The sequence below is a fragment of the Felis catus genome, chromosome C1 (genome assembly GCF_018350175.1).
Source record: "Felis catus isolate Fca126 chromosome C1, F.catus_Fca126_mat1.0, whole genome shotgun sequence".
NCBI classification, from domain to species: Eukaryota; Metazoa; Chordata; class Mammalia; order Carnivora; family Felidae; genus Felis; species Felis catus.
This window is the reverse complement of record NC_058375.1, coordinates 180,848,939-180,864,225: the sequence shown is the minus strand read 5'-3', so window position 1 is coordinate 180,864,225 and position 15,287 is coordinate 180,848,939. Positions and strand designations below refer to the sequence as shown.

The window sequence follows — 15,287 nt, the reverse complement described above, 5'->3', positions numbered from 1 at the left end:
AGGATGTGTGTTTTCTGTGAATATGCAGAATCCAAGAGGCACAAGGCCAGAGCCAAGATGAGTATGCCTGTTCTTCTGTTGCCAGATTTACTGACCAGACAAGCCACCACACCTTTCCTAAAACAAAATTGAGAAAATGGACAGGAAGTCAATGGAAGTGTTCCACTAATGAGCTTCATCAACATGAAGGAAAACATTAACAATAAATGAGAAATACCTGTTTGAAAGGACTTTCCAAAATGTCTACCACTAAATAACACTCAAAAGTGTTTTCCATTATCAAAATATTTTGAAATATGATAATTAGTATTAGGATTTAGCTGCATAACCCAGATTAGAGTACCATACTTGACTTGTGTGTATGTAAGAAAATATTCTCAACATTTTTCTGAGTATATGTAATTCAGATAAAGTGCTGGAAACACCATCTAAAAATAAAGACGTCAATCACAGATGTTTTATTTTTTCACAAAATATTCCAAAGAAGGTACACAGATTGAGTCACTGAAATGTGTTTCACACAAATTTCTACTGGAAATTTTGGTAACAGTCTTTCTGGAATTAGAATACACTCTGAAAGGTAGTAATTTTAGTATATTAATCAGTAAAGTGTCTGTGGCATTTTGATGAACTTTAATCTGGAGTGTAATGTGAATAATATCAGATGGATTCCCCCAGACACACAGATAAAATATAACAAATCAAATTTCTCTTTTAACTACAAGTGTTGGCAAATAGCGGGGCATCAACCGATTTTGAAACCTGAGGTGAATGTTGACAAAATGAAAGGGACACATGAGGAAAACCTTTTATAAGACCAAAGAATCTTAGCATGAACATACTTTGAAAAAATTGAACTAAAGACAAAACCTAGGTTTCAAAGATTAACATGGAACCCTCAAGGATTGCCTTTTGCAAACTATCAGTTATTTGCATGTGCCCTCTTCTTACTCTCTTGTGTGTCTTTCACAATGGAGCAATGGCTCTTCTTTGAAAAAACTCAACCTACAAAATGTCCAATTCTTTATATTTTCCCTGTCTTATCATGACGTTTCAGAAATGGTATTTAACTATGTCAAAGGTCAGACTAAGCAGACAAAATATGCGTGTCTGTTTTGTTGAAAATAATTGGAATAGAAAAAGATACAGATGGAAATGCACCAAGTGTTCAAAACTGATAAGGCTAAATGGAAAACACAATAAAAATCATAGAGAACAAAGGAAGTAAATGAGCTCTTTTAATATGTGAGGAATAAAGGGACTGCTTGTGAATTAAAGGTTAAGTTGAGGAGGATAAAGCATGCTAAACCTGATATACAGAGAACTTAAATCAATCACTGACTTCATTATTCAATTGAGAAAAATAAGGGATCCTACAATTTTGATGCTTTTTGGCACACACACACACACACACACATATATATGTGTGTGTGTGTGTGTGTGTGTATACACATATATATACGCATATACACATGTGTATATGTATATGCGTATATATATATAGTGTATGTACACAAACATTCATCTTTTCAGTTAAAATTCCTTTCTATAGCATCATTGGCTAAATACAGTATATTAACCATTGATATTACTTGGAAGAGCAGAAATTCTTAATAATTCCTGGCAGTTTAATAAAATATTGGATTTTAAATCTATAGCAATATCAAAATATTGTAATATAATTACTTTGAAAATGATCTTTCTATCAAAAATGATATAAATATGAAAAATCCTTTCTGTGAAAAATATTTCAGTGTGTTTAATTTATCTCCCTTAGGATAGCAACTGCAAATAGATAATGTGGTGATACCCAGTATTCCCCTTGACTGCACAATGTAGAATGAGCAAAAAAGTGGTCAGTCATTTCTTTTGCCTTCACAGGAAACTTTAAGCATAATGTCATTTTTGAAGCCAGACAAAAGTGCTTAAGGTAACATTTATTTGGTTTTATTACTGACAGTTGAAACAATATGAGTTTTTGGAACCCAATATTAGATTGAATGACACTGTGGACCACCTGTCAAAGCTTTGAGTGTAGTTTGAAAAAGTCATCTTCATACTGAAGTTAGGTTCTAGGCAGAGGAACTATAAATTGCTTCACAATGTATTTATTCTCAGACCTTTAAACTGCACAATAAATACAACTTTTATTCATTTGAGCACAAATTCAGTTTTTCCATTTGGGGCATTATGTTTTGCTAAATCATGGTCCAAATATCATTTGTGGATCTTTACTAATACTTAATACCTGTTGTGGACTGAACCATGTCCCTCTAAAATTTGTATGTTGAAGCCCTGTCACTGTAAGTGTATTTGGAGATTGAGTCTTTAAAGAGGTAATTAAGGTGAAATGAAGTCATAAGAATGGAACCCTAAAGCAAAATGACTGGTGTCATTAAAAAAATGTTTATTAATTTTGAGAGAGGGAGGGGCCGAGAGAGAGGGTCAGAGAGAATCCAAAGTAGGCTCCCCGCTGTCAGTTCAGAGCCTGACATAGGGCTTGATCTCACCAAGAGTGAGATCATGACCTGAGCCAAAACCAAGAATCAGGTGCTTAACCGACTGAGCCACCCAGGTGCCCCTTTCTGGTGTCCTTATAAGAACAGACACCAGGGATGCACATAGCTAGGGAAAGATGGTGAGAAGATGGCCCTCTTCAAGCTGAAGAGAGGCCTCAGCAGAAACCAAATCTGCTGTCACCTTGATTTTGAACTTCCATCCTTGAGAACTGTGATAAAATAAATTTCTTTTGTTTAAGCCTCCTTGTCTGTGATATTTTGGCATGATATCCCTAGAATATTACCTATTAAGCAGGATTAATTGATTTCATTTTCACTATGATCAATGCATGGACTAAAATCGAGCATCTCTTTTGTATAGATAAGGGGAACTATATTGAAAAGTAAATCCCCTGAGGACATACAGCTAGTAAATGCACTTGAATTTAACGCAGATAGTTTGGATCCTGGAGCCCTGGAGATTCTGCATCTGCTGCCGCTGTTCTGTTCTGTCTAGTATTCCCATCTCTTCCATGTCCAAGTGGTACTGATACTCTCCTGTATCCCCCCTGTTGTTTTTCAGTTACAAGTACCTCCTATTTCCTTCTCCTAATTCAAGAATAACACCTTTGTTTTCTTTTCATGTCCTGCTATCTACAATATACGAGGTAAAATTACTAACTTTTAACTTTTAATTTTAAAATCATTTCAGACATACAGAAAGTTGCAAGAATAGTACAAAAATTCTCATATATTCTTCACCCAGATTTCCCCCCTTCCCCTTTCTCATGTTCAGGAATAAATTACTGATGTTATATCTCTTTTTCTCTAAGTACCTCATTGAGTATATAGCACACTTAACTACTTTAAGCAATTAACTGATTTTTATGTAATTTGAAGACATTATTCAGGTTTTGGCAACTGTCTGAATCATCCATTCAAATCAGAAGAAAATCCTGGATCATGTATTGCTTTCAGTTATCATATCCTGAGTCTCTTTTATTTTGGGACATTATTATTTTTTTAGAGATTATGTCAGTAATTTTTCATAAAATGCATTTCTCTTTGGTTGTTTGATGTGTCTGGATTAGGTTATGGATATTTTGCCAGGAATACCACAGAAATGATGTTATGATGTCCTCAATACCTGTGCCAATTAGCACACGGTATTGATGCCTTTCATTACTGGTTATGTTAACTTGATCACTTTATCATGTTACTCCTGTCATGTTTGTTCATTATCTTGTGAAGAGTTATTCTGAGATGATATAAATATTTTGTGACACTTCAAGTTGTCACTTAATACTTCTAGTATCCATTTATGAGTTTTGCCTGCATGAATGTTGATAGTTGCCAAATGGTGACTTTTTTGGATATTTTTATTCCTTCTATTTTATTACTTGACCCTCGGCTGTAAAAAGGGCTTTTCATATAAATATAGACCTATAAAATATTATTAAAATTATGTAATAGATTGATATACTTAAGAGGTTATAATATTTACTATCATTTAATTTGATGCTGAATTGAACCATATTTGGCCATTGGAGCTACTTCAAGTTGGTTTTTGTGTCCTTTTATGTGTCTTAGTTTGAGTACTTCCTTACATTCATTCACAAATAACAAGATTATCCAGGTTCATTTACTTTCCCTGCTCTAGTGTGGAATCAGGCATTTCTGCTAAAAGTCCTAGTTTCTATTATTGAAGAGTTACTATTTAGAAAGCAAGGAAGGTCTGGCTGTGATATGGCTGTGATTGTTACTTGATTGTCATTGCTTCTAGTGTCCCTCAGAGGGCAGAAACTGGAACTGAGACTTCATGAATTCTTTTTTTTTTTTTTTAAGTTTATTTATTTTTATTTAGAGAGAGAGAGTACACGAGCAGGGGGAGGGCAGAGAGAGACAGAGAGAGAGGATCCCAAGCACCCAAGCAGGCTCCCCACTGCCAGCACAGAGCCCAACACTGGGCTTGAACCTACGAACCCACAGGATCATGACCTGAGCCGAAGCCAAGAGCCAGACATCCAACTGACTGAGTCACAGGCTCCCCATGAATTGTTTCTTTATCTTCAGCAAATCCAATCATAAATTGGATTTTCCTTGCCACTATTCCATTTCAACCACTTTTGGGGGGGATGCCTTTTATTTCTTTATTTAATTTCATAATTTTATTTTATGTCATTTTTTTTTGTTTATATACTTATTTTGAGAGAGACAGAGACAGCACGAGTGGGGGCGGGCAGAGAGAGAGGGAGAGAGAGAATCCTGAGTAGGCTCCACACTGCCAGCACAGAGCCCCACATGGGGTTTGGAACTGCAAAACTGTGAGATCATGACCTGAGCTGAAACCAAGAGTCGGACACTTAACCAACTGAGCCACCTAGGCACCCTTCATTTATTTTCTTAATACTTCTGCTTCTTAAGTCCCTTTTGTAAGTTTTCATTCCAGTCTTTTTTTCCTTGACATTTGTCTTCAATTTGATACAGATAAGATAAAGCAGAGCCTGACTACCAAAGTATATTTGTGAAATCTTAGAATGTGAAGAAATCATTCCTTCATGAAGGAATGCTTTCATGAAGAAAGCATTCCTTCATGATCGAGAGGGACGGATTTAAACACAGATATTTTGACTCATAGTTAAGCATTTTTTCAGTATGCTTAAGGAAAAGCATTTCAAAACTCAGTCATTGTTATGGGTTGAATAGCAAAAAAGATGTTGGCATTCTAAACCACAGTGCCTATGTATTTGCCTTATTTAGAAATAGAGTCTTTGCAGATGATCAAGTTAAGATGAGTTCATTAAAGTGAGCTCTAACCCAATATGACCGTACCTTTCAAAAAGCAGGGTGGGATTTGAACATAGAGACAGGCACACACACACACGCACACACACACACACAGAACCCCAGGGAAGATGAAGGCAGCAGTCAGGGAATCCATGTACAAGCTAAGGAACACTAGAGGCTGTGTGTAGACCACCAGAACTAGGTGAGTGATATGGGCTGTGAGGCTCCCTTACAGCCCTTAGTAGGAGCCAGCCTTCCTAACTCGCTGATCTTGGAGTTCTAGCCTGCAGACTGTGAGACAAAAACTTTCTGTTGGTTAAGCCACACAGTTTTTCATACTTTGTTATGGCAGTGCAGCAAACTAACAGAACTAAAAAGTAGGGTGTTCTCAAATTTCCACACGATGCTACATATCTGTATAGATCATAAATAGTGCTAAGTGTTTCCTTTCTATTTAACTCATTTGAAAGAGTAGGGGGGAAATGATGCAATTCATTATATACTTAATGGTGCAGACATTTAAAATATCAACCATTAATACCATGCATTAGAATAAAAACAAACTACACCATAAGCTAAATAAGCAATTAGAACAGTAGGTCATTATAAGAAAACAGAAGATGTTGTGCTTGGGTAAAAATATCTATCTCTGGATTGAAAATTTTCTATTAAGTAAAAAAGAAGGATTTTAATGACATAATGTAAATGCTTGCCTAACTAAAGAGAAAAATTGGCAGGCAGAGGGTTTAGAGAGAAGTGCACACCTCGATTATTTTGAAGGTGTTTCTAAATTTATTTTAGAATTTCATTTGGTTTAATTAAATGAAAGGGCTCTCATGACTCTGGGCATACCAGTGGGAATCAGTGAAAGTTGTTCATCTTTTGGTTCTATGCATAAAATTTGCATGGTGAGGTTGCTTCTATATTTTAAAGATGAACACTAAAAGTGGAAACTGCTCTACTGCATAAAGGGGAATAAAATGTTCCTTAAGTCCTTAGAGAATTTATTTCCTATTGTTCTCCCCCCCTCCCCAGTTTTAATAAAATATACCCCCTTTGGCTCCCAGAACTTAAATCAGTTTTACATTGAAAATTTTTAAATCTTTTATTAAGTTCACCTATATAAACGAACCATTGTAAGTTTATTGAGATCTTAGAAATCCTAACATACCAATGAATTTGCTGAAAAACTACCAAGGAATGGACTCAGAAAAGATGTGGCATATTTATTCACTAAAATTTCTCTCTGCATCATTCTTAGTAATTTTATCTTGGTGAAAATAATAGAAAAATTATTAGAAGGACTTAATGTTTTAATGTTTTCATAAGAAAATTAACCTGAAGTTTCTAAGCCACTTTTTGACATCTTTACCAGAGTAGCAGGGTTATAAAGTGGTGCACGTGAAATTATTTGGTGAACTGTGAGGTGGTTTATAAATATTAGCTGTATGATTATTTTACCTAAACTATATACCCGCAAGAAAACTCTCCACAATCTCACTTATGACAAGTGTGTTGGTACTCTCCGTTATACTAAATGATTTGCACAGTATGAAATACAGGATTTCCTTTTAGACCTCATGCTTCCCTGTCTTCTATTCCCTTACTCGAGACTAGACTTTTCTTTTTCTTAGTTGCCTGTTAAATAGCTGCTTTTCCATTGCTATGCAGCTCAAATTGTACTGTTTTTTTGAAGCTTTTTTGGTTACTTTCTTTCCCAACTCCCCAAAGAAAATTAAGTAGTCAATATCCTGCCCGCTTATTATAACTTGCCTGTACCTTATTTTGTAATGTTTGTGTTGTAGCCATCTGTGGACATGTCTTTCTCCATTAATGAATGTGTGTTATTTTAGGCTAAGAAATTTTATTCTGGATATCTCTTTAATAATAAGATGTATCTTAGTGGTACATGATATTCCACAGAAGAACATTTGTTGACTAAAAAGTCATATTTTTTTACATACTAGCTGAAGGTCACAGGTAATTGTATGTACCTCACTCATCCTTCAGTTTTATAATTCCTCATAGCTAGACCATTCCTCTCTTATGGATTTTCCAGGGCCGTCATAGTTTATGCTTATTAGCCTAGCATCTAATCTGGCTTAGGCTTTTCCCAGATTTATCATTTTTAAGGGCCATACTTTTGAGTACTTACTTTAAAGTAAGTTGTAACCTATACAACTAACCTATACAACCTCTAATTGGTTGGTTAAACCTCTAATTTGTGTTTTCAGTGTAAACCATGGTTTCATCCAGTTTAAGGCATCGTCTTATCTAGTAACGCTTGAGACATATTGCAGTGAATATTGTCCTCTCTTTAAGTGGTGATGATATCTGAAAGTTGAGCAGCAATAACTCATTTATCTGTTTCCACCTTCCAGGCAGAACAACCAACATTTCCCTTTTAAGACAGCATGCCCATAAAATGTCGTGTGCTCTAACAGAAGCAAGTTAAGAGTGCTACATTTTCCATTCTGTGGGGAGTGGGGAGTTTTAGATGCTGTTGCTTCTGCTGGCCCCTTGGTTTACCATATGGTTCAGTAAACTGTGCTATGTGTTCCATGGCCAGTGCTTGATTAGATGAAAGTCTATGAACATAGGGAACAACTTATGATCAAGCTTGATGCGGTGGCTTAAACAATATTCCAGATCTTGGTTTCTCTCTGACCTTATCTCAAGTTTGTTTCCAGTAAATTGGAGCAATTACCCTCAGACTCTCTTCCTAGTATCAAGATGGCTGCAGCTCCTAAATTCTTAGTTTAGGAGAAACAAAGGAAATATTTTGTATAAATCCTCCAAATTTCTGAGATTTATTCTGAATAGATAGATTTTGGATATTCACCATTCAATATGCTGTTTGGCTTAAGTCATGTATACCCCCTCTCCAGAACAATCCAGAGGCAAATTCCCATGGAGACGTCATAAACTGACCTTAAATAATATCTAGAGGGAGAATGGATATAAGGCAGCAAATAAAAATATCTGTGACACTGAGACCCTGACACTGAGAAATGTACTAGATGTTCTATAACTATTCGTTTCCTTTTTTTTTTTTTCTTCATGAGCGAGGCCAGTTGTATAGGTCTGCTCCCAAAAATGTGTTCCTCAAATCAGTTTTACTCTTTCTCACTGAACTAGTTAGACAGGTCAAATTTTCAGAGCAGTTTAATTCAAGATCTAAAGCCAGGCTTGCCCTATTCATTAGATCTAACATCCAGCTGTCCGTAATGCCTTCTGGGGTTCCACAGGCATTATTTTTGGTTAAAAATAACAATGTACTACTGTGGACGTTTGAAAAAAGAATAGTGCATTTTTTATAGGATCTTTGAAAGTTTATTTAAAAAAACTTTGGCATATTTCACCATTTAGTAAGTAAATACTGAGAATTTGTTAAAAGATTACATAGGAATAATTGGTTGGAAAAGAGGGAAAATAAAAATACTAAATTATTAAATAGTATCTTATTTTACCTAAGAATTACAGATAAATGACTGGTAAAAAAAATGGGAGAAGCTCATTACCTATAATGGTTTTGCTTTTCTCGAGAAAGAATGGATTGAGAATGAGACCAAAGGTCTGCTGACCCCTTAGTCAGGGTCTGACTTCCAGTTAGAAAAAAAAAAAAAAAAAACAGGAGAGTTCACTGGGAAACAATGGAAAAATACTGTCTTTCCATGGTTATCTTTCCAAGGTTTCTTTTTTTATATACCTTTTTTTTTTAATCTTTGGAGAAACATTTGTAGTCCTGTTGCCTGTAAAAGTGATGTTCGAATGTATTCTGCAAAAGTTGCAAAGCTGGTAACTCATAAAATATTCCTGAGGTTGGCAAGTTTCACAAGATGAAAGGTTCACACATCTCTAACAAGTAACTAAAAAGGATACTGGTGTAGCGAGTACCAGCACAGCAGTTTGAAGCCCCACGGCAAGATACTGGACAAGAGTCTGAATCCCTATCATGGACGCTGGAAGATAACATCCCCACCATGGTTATCTGTCCTTCATTGGTGTGCTTAAGCTTAATCTACCTTGCTACAAAATAATTGAAAATGTGAATAAGACAGCTCTGCTATTTCCTCCTTTAAAAAATAGGATTACAATTTTACTGTGAAGAGGATTTTCACATTTATATTTAGCTCATTTTGCTCTAGCTTGAAAAACAGGTCTCTTGTTTCTGCCAGCACTTGTAACCAGAGAATGATTACCACATGCAGGTGTCACTGATTCGTTGGAACTGAAAGCTGCACAGATTGGCTTGGAGGCCTGACCGATCACTTTATCCTCTAATCTTGGTTTACTTCTGCCAGATGCCATTAGAGAGCAGTCGTAGCTTTTTTGACTGACAGCATAGCTAATAAGTAGGATGAATGTCAATATATCATTGGTGTTTGTGGGAAAAACATACATATACATGTATATACATATGTATGTTATATGTTTAATGCATACATATAGATTACCTATAGATTATATAGATATCGATAAATAGATTGATAACCTTATTGTCTATAAGTATATATTTTCTAAAAATATAAGTTATAAATACATCTTGGCCAACTGTATGTTTCGCCAACTAAACAGCCAACTGCTGTTGAGAATTCTGTTTTCTATTCTTAATTTTCCAAACTACTTTGCAGTAGTGTCTTCAGGAAAGGAGATATAGGGGAAAAACAAGAATTACAACACTTCCTATCTAAGGAATAGGCATTAACATGTAGGGCATAAAACTTTTACATACTTACAAATAATTATCACCCCTTTCAGATGATAAAGAAGATCCTTACTAATTATGAAGACTGTGTCTTCATTTTACAGAACACACAGAAGCTCTCAATGTATCTTCACATAAATAATCTTTGCAGTTGACTGGACGTTTCAATCCCCTTTTGAAAATGTACTGACTAAACTACCATGCCTAGTAAGCACCTGTCTTCTGGACCTCTTACTTCTCCTCATGAAACCATTGCTAGATATTGCAGATGAGGTCTTAGGATGTCTTTTTCTGTAAAAAGATGAAACACAAATCAGCAAACTACAGAAAAGGGTTTCTCCACTCATCATCCAGTAGCTGCATATGTTTTTAATTTGAACTAAAGTTTTAAGGTGTGTGTACATTTTTTGTTTGTACTTCCTACTCTACTTCTTCAATTAACTGGCCAAACAATTACCTCAATCAAGTAAGATAAGATGGTTCCTATTATGGAGGTTCCTGTTATGAATTTGGCATAAAATATAGATCTTGTTAAGTATAACATGGTGATGGCACTGAAAGATATACTTGATCTCAGTATTTTAAACACGTGTCTTTATTCCTCTAAGTCAGAATTGTCCTTACTTAGAAACTAAATATATAGAAATTTCCAAGCGCAGGGCGCCTGGGTGGCTCAGTCAGTTAACCATCCAGCGTTGGCTCAGGTCATGATTTTGCAGTTCATGAGTTTGAGCCCCGCATGGGGCTCTTTGCTGTCAGTGAGGACCCCACTTTGGATCTTCTTTCTCCCTCTTTCTGCCCTTTCTCAGCGCATGTGCTCTTTCTCTCTCTCAAAAATAAATAAACATTAAAAAAGAGAGAAAATTCCAAGTGCAAATAATAATAGGGTAGGAGAGACTGAACTTCTATTTGCCAAGAGTTTAGAGACATGTTAAAATTACCTACAACTGTTGCTGCCTCAAATGATACTTGAGAATTTAAAAAAATTCTATTAAAGATTAATTTCATTGTTTTGCAAGTCTTTCTGATATGAATGAGAAATGAATGAATCAGAGATTTGAGGTTGGTTAACAAATAAAAGCTGCTAGATGGTGGTGTGCCCAGAAGAGCATAGAACCCCCACTCCCCACCTCTCGATACCTTGCTAAAAGTATGTCTTCCATTTGTCTGCATTTGAATTGCATGCTTTATAATAAATTGGCAAATAATTCTTCAGACACTGCATACTTGGCAAGGCATGTTGGTTTGACTGTGGGAATCTCAAAGATACCTCAGCCCTCCCTGTTAATGGGCTTTGTGGCTCTGTTTTTCAGTCCATTGTGAATCAGTGTCAGGAAATTTGTATTTAAGAAGCTAAAGTTGTATGGAGGATCCAAAAATATAAGCCAGGTTCCCTACTGTGTCAGAAACGCGCATTTTAGAACCAACTTTGGAAATGCTTTTAAGCTGGAAGTTTCATTGTGAGCAACATTAACAGAGCAACATGTCCGATTTCCCATGGGAATTACTGCTGAGAGTTTTGCTGCAAAACATAAAAGTGGCAAAGAAGAATGTAACAAATATGCCCTGTAATCACAGCAGAGGGGAAAAGCTGCTAATGATGCCGGTTACTTTAATAATGAGATGTTACCAACTGAGGTGAAGACAGAGAAGGGAATATAGGCAGTGCAAGTAGCTGAGTGTGCTGGGCCCCAAACAAGCCTGAAACAGTTAAATAAACTTCCTGTAGTATTCAAGAAAGAAGGGACCCTCACTTCAAGGAATACATTGGGAATGTCTGGCACTTTCATAGCTCGTGAAGTTGCTGGTAAGGAAAACAAAACAAAACAAAACAAAACAAAACAAAACAAAACAAAACAACAACAAAAAAACATAGCTTCACATGACTGGCAAGAATTATGGGCTATTTTGTGTCTGGATGTGATTCCTCTATCATGAATATTGGACTTCTCTCTACTATCAGTGTGGCAGTAAATAAAAAAATTTAAAAAAAAGACCGAATCTTAAGGACATGGATTTGGTAGAAGTGAATGAAGCTTTTGTTCTCCAGTACGTGACAGTCAACAAGATCTAGACCCAAGTAAAACCAATGTGAATAGAAGAGCCATTGCTTTGAGTCAGCCATTGCAAGGATCCAGATATAGATTATTGCATACCTGGTTCATGAACTAAGATGTGATAGTGGAAAACATGCTGCCAGATCAGCTTGCTTTGGAGGGGTGGCCAAGGTGCTCATCATTCAGAGGACAGCCTGAGGAGAATAAGGATACCGCCAAGGCCCTCTGGTACTTTACTTGGCTAGGCCACATAAAAACAGGTAAAGATGTGCTCATCCTGGATAAGGGCTCAGGCCAGAAATGTTTTCTCTAATTTGTACCTGTCAAATATGCATTTCTGAACTAAAATATAATTGTAGAAGGCCCTAAAAGAAATCGTATCCTTGCCATAACCAAAATACATGCTTTAGATGATATGATTGAAAGGAAATTGAATAAATTTTGCCTTAACTTCCAAAAGTAAGTAAAAACATAAATCAATCAGTGAATAAATACCTCTATGGGGAATTCTTAATTTTTTTTTTTTTTTACATTTTATACTTTACTATTTAACATTCTATTAACATTCTTTAATAGAAACAAGTAAGAAAGAGTAAGCCCTAGACATATTGGACCTGGCCTGGTACTTTCAGCCAGGCCTTGGTGGTGCTAGAAGCTAACCTAGAACTTATAGGTCTTTGAGTCTCTTGTTGAACATAAATTTTTTCATAGAATCTCAAAATTAGGTAAGACCATTCTGAAACCATAATGGATAAAGACAAAAATGAGACCACTTTATTACCATGTGTGAACATAGGTGAAGCATGGTCCAAACCACAAGGTACCAAGCATAACCTTTCCCTGGTTAATAGGAGCAATTGCTGCTTCTTAAAATTAATTATATTATTAGCCTCTCTTTAGTCTATCCTTTCAATACATAAGATTCTTTGAGATACTCAATTATTGAATTGTCCCCACCTCTAGATAGTAGACAAGCCAGGACAAAGTCCTGCTTCCTTAAACTCTTCACCAAATAATCAAAACCTAAATTGTGTAATAGGCTCTTTTTTTAAAGAGATGTTTATTTGGGGGGGGGGTGGTGAGAGAGTAAGCAGGGGAGGGGCAGAGAGAGGGAGGAGAGAGCACCCCAAGTAGGCTCTGTGCTGTCAAGGCAGAGCCCAATGAAGGACTCAGTCTCACCAATGGTGAGATCACAATCTGAGCCAAAATCAAGAGTTGGACACTCAACTGATGGAGCAACCCAGATGCCCCTGTAATAAGCTCTTTATCATACCTTCTATGATAGTTAATTTTATGTGTCAACTTGTTTGGGCTAAAGGATATCCAGATAGCTGGTAAAATATTATTTCTGGGTGTGTCTCTTAGGGTGTTTCTGGAAGATAGATTAGCATTTTAGTTTGTGAACTGAGTAAAGCAGAGTACTCTCCCTAGTGTGGGTTAGCATCCTCCAATCTTTTGAGAGCCTGAATACCTGAATATAACAAAAAGGCAGAGGAAGGATAAGTCCCCCCCCCCCCCCCCCCCCCCCCCCGTGAGCTGGGACATCTTCTCCCTCATACAGTGGGCATTCCTGGTCCTCAGGCCTTTGGACTCTCACCAGGATTTACACCACCTGCCTTCTCTGGTTCTTAGCCTTCTGATTTGCACTGAATTATACCACTGGCTTTCTGGTTCTCTAGCTTGCAGATGTGCAGATGGCTGATTGTGGGACTTCTTGGCCTCATTATTGCCTGAGCCAGTTCTATAATCCACCTCTATGTCTGTCTCCATGTCCTCTTTGTCCTTTTGGTTCTGCTTCTCTTGAGAACTCTAATACACCTTCTTACCAAGACATTGCGCATTTCTCCCTGCCTTTCTTGCTGCAGACAAGAATAAGCCCAGGTGTGTTCCTAACTGTCTTTGGCTGATGAGCATTAACACAAGAAAGGAAATAGATTGCAAGTATTTAAAGACTTCATTAGAATGGAGAAATATATTATCTAAATCCTAGAGGAGTGCAGTGCAGGAAGATGGAAATAATAGGCAGCAAAGGTCAAATTTCTCTGCTCCTAGAATATTACTTAGTACCACATTAGAGTGTATTGTGACTTATTGATTAAATTATCTGATTCAATAAAAGTATGGTGAAGAGATTCAGGAAAGCTGTTTCTGTATGCTCTGTTTAAATTACAATTAAGTTTCCAGCTGGAGATCTCCAAAACATAGTAGAACCCTCGCAGGGATGGTATTTGCCTGTTCTATTTTGGGATTTTTTAGCAGCATCACCTTATAGCAACAGCTGTTCAGAGCGCTGGGATTGGTATGAATTTTTCTTCTACTGCTGGCAAGTTGAAAAGCTGTAAAATATTTTCAGTTCATTTCAGGTTCAGGTATCGCTAGGAGCAATTGTCTTCATGAGATTGGAAGGGAAGGTACTAAGATTGTAAAACAGAGATTCAGAAACTAAATGCAAACCGCTGTTGGTTAGAAACTCCAACTGGGACTTTATTGCCAAACACCAGACATCACAAGTTCAGTGGCTAAATTAGCCAGAGTAAACATCCCGAGGTGCAAAGCTAGTGCCAGCTCACTGAGCTAACAATAAGACACATGAGTTGATAAGGCTGAGGAAAGACCTAAATAAATGTGGACAAATTCAGTATCTGTTTCTATATTGAAGGGCATGGTGTGAATAAAAATATATTAGAAAAATACATTTAGCTACAAAAATGTAGAATGGAATTTTTGAAATGTTTATGCTTGTGATTAGACATATTTGTAACTTGAGTGCTAATATAACAACCTCGTGAAAATTATTGTTCAGATAGTTAATAATCATACAAAGAAAATTTAGATCTTCCATGGTGTTATTTTTTAAAATGAGCATGTATTAGTACATATTTCCTCTTTTCTTCTTTCCTTTATCTTTATTATACTTTATATATCTTCTTCCTAAATCCTCAATAAAAGAACTTTTACTGTTATAATGTACAAACCAAAAATTGCAAAACACACAATTTTATACTTGTAGTACCGATCATCTCTGTTCAGTGATCATGTATGACTATAAGGCTTATAAGATAACTGAAATTTCAAGCATCTGAATTTTCATATGTATGAACTTTGAATTTTGTTTTTTCAAAACTGTAGGCCATGGTAGTGAATTTGAACCTTATCACACAAACCGTGGAAAGCCGCTGAAGAGATTTCTGCAATAGGAAGGCATCAGTTTACTTTTATATAATAGGAAAAAAATTA

At 36.3% G+C, this 15,287-nt stretch overlaps 1 long non-coding RNA gene and 1 pseudogene across 1 annotated transcript in view; both read left to right on the top strand.

Moving 5' to 3' along the window:
* LOC123379223 overlaps positions 1-15,287 on the top strand; it is a 157,540-nt gene that overhangs the window by 73,274 nt on the left and 68,979 nt on the right. The window lies entirely within an intron of this gene.
* Positions 10,792-13,053, top strand: LOC101081916 (annotated as a pseudogene).